Source organism: Gossypium hirsutum, chromosome D10 (genome assembly GCF_007990345.1).
Source record: "Gossypium hirsutum isolate 1008001.06 chromosome D10, Gossypium_hirsutum_v2.1, whole genome shotgun sequence".
NCBI classification, from domain to species: domain Eukaryota; kingdom Viridiplantae; phylum Streptophyta; class Magnoliopsida; order Malvales; family Malvaceae; genus Gossypium; species Gossypium hirsutum.
In genome coordinates this window covers 42,051,523-42,060,459 of record NC_053446.1, presented here as the reverse complement: position 1 = coordinate 42,060,459, position 8,937 = coordinate 42,051,523, and the positions used below count along the sequence as shown (strand labels likewise).

At 32.9% G+C, this 8,937-nt stretch overlaps 1 long non-coding RNA gene across 12 annotated transcripts; it reads right to left on the bottom strand.

The window, feature by feature from the left end:
* Nucleotides 1-4,444, bottom strand: LOC107914901 (uncharacterized). 12 transcript variants are annotated; one of them, XR_001689065.2, is made up of 8 exons: nt 3,768-4,436; nt 2,214-2,273; nt 1,847-1,956; nt 1,724-1,751; nt 1,106-1,336; nt 922-998; nt 558-707; nt 1-445 (listed from the first exon to the last, which is right to left on the bottom strand). It is a non-coding gene; the product is annotated as an uncharacterized lncRNA (long non-coding RNA). The 12 variants fall into 12 exon arrangements; XR_001689067.2 differs by having other exon boundaries at nt 4,174-4,436; XR_001689068.2 differs by having other exon boundaries at nt 1,847-1,896; nt 2,500-4,435.
* Nucleotides 4,445-8,937: the final 4,493 nt, after the last annotated feature.

Here is an 8,937-nt window from a genome sequence, read left to right as displayed (position 1 = left end):
TAACAAAACAATACCAAATTTATTTATGTTTCAAAACTGAGTTGAAGCTCAAAAATCTCAGCAATCTGACAGTCTCATTCTTGACTTTTTATTAATTTCTTTCTATCTAATTTCCTTCTTTGACATTACATGACATGATGAATGAATCATCTTACAAACACCTAATTTAGTATTTCTGGAAGAACTAACTGCCTGCTTTGAAGTTTCTTATTTATTCCTACCTCAAAATCCCAATTCCCTCAACCAAGAAAAAGGGGGAGGGGGTTGTTCTACCACCTCGTTGGCCAGATAATGAAAACAACAATCTATCTGATAAATCTTCTCTACCTACAAATGAACAGATGAATGGTGCAAGATTTGTCCATCAACATACTCAGTTTTTAGCAGAGAAAAGTGAGGAACTTGATTGTGATACATGGCACTTCTATTCATCCAGGAGAAGTTCCTGAAAAGTTTTAAATGCATTTAGGCCAACATTTCAGAATATATGTGAAGGAAACTAACTAGTAAAACAAAAAACAGATCTACATAGTTTAAAACTCCAAATAGATCCTTACTCTCCCAATTCATCTTCATGATGCAAGAAAGTCATCACAACCCCCACACATGTGCATCCTGCAGCATTAGCCTGATTCGGCTAACAGCTCAGTCAGGAATCTCAAGCTCAAATGCACTTGACATTCTAGGCGTGAGAAGCAAGCATGCAACTGTGAGAACATTTAGGAGAAATCAGTTTCTTTCTTAACATCAAAAGTTCAGAACCATAAGCCCTAGTCACTCAAATAATTTTCCAATACGATTCACCATAAACTCCAAATACAAAGCACATACATCAAGCAAAGCCATTTGGAAAAAAAAGGGGAAAAGCTTCAGTGCAAGGGTAAATACTAGAATTACAAGTAACAAGATGAAGCAACGAACCTCTGGTGTTTAGCAACCAGTACAGTATTTGAGAAAGAGAAGTATCATTGTTGTCCCATGGTCAACAATAAACTTTCCTGCGAAAGAATAATGCAAAATAAATAATCAAACATAGTAAAACATCAATTTTACAATGTACAACATATATATAATAAAATTGCATAGATCCAGTGAGATATTATACCATGCCAAAATTTGCAACCAGCCCTCAAGGACACTCATGGATCAAAGTCATATAGGTAATATCATCTAATGTCAGTCCTTCACTATTCATATTATTACATACTTTAAAAGCATCATCCACCCTCCCTTCTTTACATATCCCGTTCATGAAGGCATTATAAGTAACGGCATCAGGGGCATCAGGGGCATTATAAGTAACGGCATCAGGGGCAATTCCAAAGAACAAGGAAAGCTTCAAAAGAAAAAACAACGAACCCAGTTTCAAAGCTCAATGAGTAAAGCATAAGGCCCTACAAGCAATACAACTAAAATAAGTAAAGGGTTTCTATGTCACTTTACAGCACTAATATTGCTGGCAATTTATGTTTTCAACAAGATAACAGAAGGAAGCACAGGAAAGTTCTTAACAAAGGAAACACTCCTATTGCACAAGATTTATTTCTTCAGCAAGTCATTAAAATTCAAGGGTAACAAATGAAGGTACAGGGGAGAAGGACTTTGAGATTTGATAAGACAGATTCTAGAGCTCCAAAACATTTTAAGAAAAGAAAGCTACTGCAGTTCTCAAGAAAACGCAAAAATAGACGATGCTGATATAATGGTATTGAAAAATACTTACAAGAATTGGGGAGCACAGGTTTTACACCCTAAGAACAAAATAGAGAGGATCACATTAAAAAATTAATGTTTTCAACAAGAAAAATTGCAAAATGATAGAGGAACTAGGCAAATAATTACTCACTGAGATGGACTTTGACTTCAAGCTGACTCTTTTACGACCAGTGCAAGTGCCTCCAGAATGATTGAGCCATGGATCAGATATAATGCAATTTCATTAGGACATGCATATCTCTAGAAAAGGTCAAAAGAATTTTAAAAAGTACATCTCTAACAAAACCCAACAAAAAGTATCAATATAATCACAACACATAGGCACCACATAAAATTACCAAGGCACCACAAAAGCATACATATGATACAAAAAGGTTGGCTGGAAGCAAAGTATAGAATAGTAGTGACCAAAATACATCTCTCTAACAAAATCAAAGAATCAATATAATCAGTTTTTAGGGCGTCAAAAACAGCTCCAAATAAACAAACCAAGGTACCTTCTCTTGGGTGCCTTTTAAGCTTTTAAGCACTGGAGGGTTGCCTCAAAGCAGTAGCAGCTATCCAGAATGAAAAATCAAATTAGACTTCCTAGAGCTCAAACCATTCTGATAAGATAGAAAAACAAAAGCAAAGCAGAGCAAAGCAGTAGAGGCACAAAGCAGAGCAAAGCAGTAAAGAAAAAGAGGCACAAAAGCCAAAAATTTCCCTCTTTCAAAGCTATTTTTTTACTTACCTGCGGAAGAGGAACTAATTAAAGAGAAGAAGAAGAAAAGAAACTCTCACCTACGGAAGAGGAACAAAGAATAGGAAAGAGCTTTGAAAGCTGGAAATGTGAAAAAAAGGGTATACAGCTCCAAAGAACCAGCAGAGGGGAAAGAACGTTTGTGGGAGAAGACAGGTTAATTTGGTCAATTATCAGCCAAAAGCACTTCAAGCTAAAGAAAAGGATAAATTTTAAGCTTCTTCATCTGGAGAAAAGCCCTATTCTGATGGTAAAATTTTTATGTGAAAGGAGGCCGTTCTTCATTCCTTTTAAGAGAAAAAGACTTTTTATTGAAAAAGTCCTTCTAAAACATGCAGAAGAACGAGCCCTAAGAAAAACGGCCTTAAAAGTTTCAACCAGGAAGATATAAAGATAATGATTAGAATAAAAGAAGAGATAAAGAAGATTCCTAAAATGGAAATACCATTAGACTCAAATTATTTGATAATAGAAACTGATGAATCATAGAAGGATAGGGTGCAACCCTGTATAAGAAAGATAACAAACATGCACCTAAGTCATCAGAAAAATTATGTAGATATAACTCAGGAAAGTTCAAAGAAAAAGGGATAGTCTCAGGCATAGAAGCCGAGGTTTTAGCCCTTATATATGCTTTAGGATATTTTGAACATTTTATAATAGGTAAAAATAGTTTTACCATTAGAACAGATTGCAGATTTTATATTCTTCTTCTATTTCTCTTCCTAAGGCACTTGGAAGTTTATTTATTAACTTATTCAGGAATTCTTCATTATGAATATTCTGACTTATAGACGTATAATGTATATAATTGTTAAGGAACAGAATCACATGAGTCCAATCCTTAAGGGTCAATTGTTCTAATTTTCTAACCACGTCTGACTGTTGATATCTTGAGCCCATATTAGGATCGCTTCCTATTAATAAATAACTAACAAGATTTATAAAGTTCTGAGGTTTATTTCCTAAGGACAAGAGTTCTCTGTCTTCATTCTCGTATGAGGCTTTAAAGTTATCCCATGCTCTTTTAGCCGTATCACCTAGAGTGGTTTCTAAGTATTTTACCATTTCTTTAGTGGCAGCTATCTTGAATGAAAAATCTAATTAGACTTCCTAGAGCTCAAACCATTCTGATAAGATAGAAAAATAAAAGCAAAGCAGAGCAAAGCAGCAGAGGCACAAAGCAGAGCAAAGCAGTAAAGCAAAAGAGGCACAAAAGCAAAAAATTTCCCTCTTTCAAAGCTATTTTTTTACTTACCTGCGGAAGAGGAACTAATTAAAAGAGAAGAAGAAGAAAAGAAACTCTCACCTACGGAAGAGGAACAAAGAATAGGAAAGAGCTTTGAAAGCTGAATATGTGAAAAAAAAAGGGTATACAGCTCCAAAGAACCAGTAGAGGGGAAAGAACGTTTGTGGGAGAAGACAGGTTAATTTGGTCAATTATCAGCCAAAAGCACTTCAAGCTGAAGAAAAGGATAAATTTTAAGCTTCTTCATCTAGAGAAAAGCCCTTTTCTGATGGTGAAATTTTTATGTGAAAGGAGGCCGTTCTTCATTCCTTTTAAGAGAAAAAGACTTTTTATTGAAAAAGTCCTTCTAAAACATGCAGAAGAACGAGCCCTAAGAAAAACGGCCTTAAAAGTTTCGACCAGGAAGATATAAAGATAATGATTAGAATAAAAGAAGAGATAAAGAAGATTCCTAAAATGGAAATACCATTAGACTCAGATTATTTGATAATAGAAACTGATGAATCCATAGAAGGATAGGGTGCAACCCTGTATAAGAAAGATAACAAACATGCACCTAAGTCATCAGAAAAATTATGTAGATATAACTCAGGAAAGTTCAAAGAAAAAGGGATAGTCTCAGGCATAGAAGCCGAGGTTTTAGCCCTTATATATGCTTTAGGATATTTTGAACATTTTATAATAGGTAAAAATAGTTTTACCATTAGAACAGATTGCAGATTTATATTTTTCTTCTATTTCTCTTCGTAAGGCTCTTGGAAGTTTATTTATTAATTTATTCAGGAATTCTTCATTATGAATATTCTGACTTATAGACGCATAATGTATATAATCGTTAAGGAACAGAATCACATGAGTCCATCCTTAAGGGTCAACTGTTCTAATTTTCTAACCATATCTGACTGTTGATATCTTGAGCCCATATTAGGATCGCTTCCTATTAATAAATAACTAACAAGATTTATAAAGTTCTGAGGGTTATTTCCTAAGGACAGGAGTTCTCTGTCTTCATTCTCGTATGAGGCTTTAAAGTTATCCCATGCTCTTTTAGCCGTATCACCTAGAGTGGTTTCTAAGTATTTTACCATTTCTTTAGTGGTATGCTTAAAGTTCTTTTCTAAATAATTTTTTTATAGTTATGGTCTTCCACTGGTGTATGACTTCTAGCCAAACTTGTGGGCTATATTTTGCTAGATTTAACATGTTATCTTCTACATATACTTCTAAAGGCATGCGAACGCCTTTGTTCTTAAAAGGATATTTTGGTTCTCTATAATATGAGTATTGTCTGGGAAGCCTACTAAATAAAGTACACCCCGTACCTATTATATTCATTTACTTATTATTTTCTAATCAATCAATAGATAATAATAACATTAAATATAATTATAATAAAATGTGTAATAAGTAAAAATCATTATAAACACAGGAATAATAATACGAACAGAAAAATAGTTATAAAAATAAAGTCGATGACTAATCTGATACTATAGCTTTTCCTCGGTTTAGATCTGTTTTATTTAGTTCTTGATCGAGATAAAAAATTTCATTCAATTTAAACCATTCAAATAACTTAGAATAATTAATTCAAGCCTATAATGTAACAACCCATTTTTAGTGATGTTGGAATCAATGGTTTCGGGACAAGAATTTTGACGAGTGAATTATTATTTTGTTATTTATTTAATATTTATGTGATTTTATTATGGTCTTATTAAAGTTTCGTTAAGAAATTTCGATGTTTAAATGGTTAATTAGGTGAAAAGGAGTAAATCGTAAAAAAATGTAAAAGTTGTGTTCTATTAGTTAAAAGGGCTAAAAGACTATGGAAAGGAAATCTAATGGAATTAAATGGTAATTAGACCATTTAATTAATTATTGGATAGTTATGGATATGATTTTGATGAAATTATGATAGATTTGAAAGGTTAAAATAGTAATTTGGTAAATAAAGTTAAAATAACTTAAGAACTCATGTCCATCTACTTTATTTTCTCTCAACACCACCAAAAATTCACCATTGAAACAATCTAGGGCATTCAGTCAAGATCCTTTGTTGCATGTAAGTGATTTTGAGTCCTGTTTTTAATGATTTTTATGTTTTTGAGTCCATTTTAGATTAATCCAGCTAGTCCGGGGGTTAATTTGCAAAACTGTTAAAGGTTGAGGGACTTACCATGAAAGCTTTTGAATGAGTTGTGATGTGAATTGATAGATTATGAATCTTTGTTGAAAGATAAACAAGTTTTGTTAAATGATTTTTAATGAATTTTGGAAGTAGGGGTTAATTTGTTAAAGGTGTAAATTCTAGGGTTTTATTGTGAAATAATGGTAAATATGGGTTTTTTAAGGTCCCTTGAATTTTTGATTTACATGGATTTGAATTAAAATGGTTAGACTTTAAGTTATAAGCTTAAGGACCAAATTGTGAAAAGTTAAAATATTGGGGGCAAATTGGTAATTTTATATAAATATGAAATGTGGATTAAATTGTATACTAGAAGTATTTAATTGATTGAAATTACCTATTTAGATCAAGATAAAACACGTTAGGACTTAGATCGAGGTAAAGTTAAAGCTTCGGACTAGTTCAATTAAACTACTACACCCTAATTATTGAGGTAAGTTCGTACGAACTGTAATTGCTTAAATTTTGTTTAAATTAAATGTTTATTATGGTTTTTTTATGTAAATGAACCAGTATACAAATGTATCAATGCATGTCATTAGGAATTTCATGTTTCGGGTGCTAGTCTTAAATGTCCTACTGATGGTTGAGGCCTTGCATTTATTATGGATTCTCCACAGCTCGTGTGAGCAGCATCGTGTAGCTTACATTCCAAACCACAGTTCGTGTGAGCAGACCCATTTCACAACTCATGTGAGCATCGATGTAAAGGAAATGTTACGTTTATATATAAAGGCACACTTCGTGTGAGCTTTCCCAAGTATCTGATGTAATTCTGGATGGTTCAACGGGTAAGAAAAGGGAACGAAGTGATAAGTATGCAAATGGATTGAATCATGACTCAGTGAAAGGATTTATGAACTAAACGATGATGTACATATGGAAATTTACATATCTTATGGTTGATTTCAATTATGTTATGGATAGATATACTAACTTGTGAGTTGGTGATGTTGATTAGGCTTTGCTAAGCTTATGACATTGGTGTTGAATTATGTTTAATCTATGTATTGTATTATTGAAATGGTAAGTTATGTTTAAGGTTTATACGAGCTTACTAAGCACTCGTTGCTTACGTAGTTTTTTTTATAGATCATTGGAAGCTCGATTTGGTTGGAAGCTCATCGGAGACCTATCACATTATCCAACAATCAATTCGATGGTTTTTGAGCATTTTGGCCAAGTTTTATAATGACATGTATAGGATGTTATATAATGGTGATTTGGATGTTTATGTTTTGAAGTTTAAGTTGATTTGATAATTTGCAATGTCTTACCAAACTATGTCATTTTGGTCACTTATAAGTGCATGTATATAAGTTTATGATATGAGCATCTCGGCCCAATTCAAAAGCCATAATAAAGATGGGCCTAGTTTCCCTCAAGGCCTAATCATGAGATCCAAATCCAAGTAGTTAAAGTCAAACCTCAACTTATTCGTTCAAAACTTTATCACAAAAAAAAATCCGAGAAGAAGAATTGAAGCTTCAAGATGATGGATTTTGGAGCAATGATGAATTAGAAGGGATCAATTTTATTTGTGGGCCTAAACTCTCAATCTATGATGATAAGCCCATGTAGAGAATGTTAACAAGCTTAGACATTTCACTTCAAGGACCCTAATCAATCCCACAGACTTAGGCGTTTCATATTAGGTTCAGGTCTAGGCTTAATTTTTGTTGTACATGAGCCCAATATTGTATTTATTATCTCTTATTATTTTTTTATTTTTTTATTATGAAATTTTTTATAAGTATTAAGTATTTTAAGTTATTAGGAGTTTTATGTTAACAATAAAGTTTTTTTTAAAACTACTTCTTGTTTAGATTAACTAGAGTTTTAGTATACTTTAGAGTTTTATTTGGATGTACTTACCTAGCCTATATAAAGGCTTCTTCATTGTTCATTAAAGACACAATTGTTTTCATTAATAAAATTTTCAACTTTGGGAGTTTGTTTCTTGTGCAAGATTTGTTTCTTCTGTAAGATTTATTTCTTGTGATTTTTAAAAGTAATTTTCTTCTCGATTTTCTTTAATGAGTCATGAGAATCCATTCTTCACCCTTCAATTTTCCAAGGATTATTTCTTGGAGGGTTGATTAGAGCCATTAATTGAGTTTGTTGAGATTTATATCTCAAAGGGTTCAATTGGACATTTATCCTTCTATCCATTATATCTATCGATTTATTCAATCCATGTTCCACTTTTAAATTTCGTTTATATATTTATTTATTTGTTCTTTGTTATTAAATTTCTTCTTTTACTACTTCTGACTTCTTTATTACTAAATTTATTTATTTCTTCTTTTCAGATCAGATCCAAATCTTTCCTTTTCGATTCGAACAACTTGAATTCGATCCACTTCCGCCTTCATTTCGTATTAGGTTATTTTGCTATATTTGAAATGGCCTGTTAATGGTAATTTTTGGTGTGATTTGGAACTTATTTGAACTAGGTCTTTATGCAAGAAATGAGGTAAGGTTAACTTGATTTGGTAAATGATGTTTGATGTAATTGTGGTGCCTTTGAATTGCAGATTGGTTAGGTAATTTTAGATGATTGAAATGGCATGTTTATGTATGTTTGAATGGTGTTTAAACCCCTTGTATGTATGCCTATATGGTTTAAGTGATTAGGAATGAAGTGGACTTGTAATGGTTTGATTTTAGGTACATTTTGGGTTCACACGCTTGGAACACGGACGTGTGACATAGCCGTGTGAGGCACATGGCCTGGCGAAACGGCTGTGTATCATCTGAGGATTTCTTAGGGTTCAATTCAGTGAGTTACACGGGTGAGGACACGGGCTAGGACACAGTCATATTCCCTTGTTCGAAAGTTACACGGCCTGGGGCTATGTCACACGGCCTGGCCACACGGCCGTGTGTCCCTTATTTCAAATTTTGCTACTTTTTCCTTAACTTTTTGTTTTGTTTCAAATTAGTCCCGAATTGTTTCTAAACTATTTCTAGGGCCTCGAAGGCTCGATTTTAGGGACGAAATCTATATGATTGAATGGTTTATGATTATATTTAAGTTAT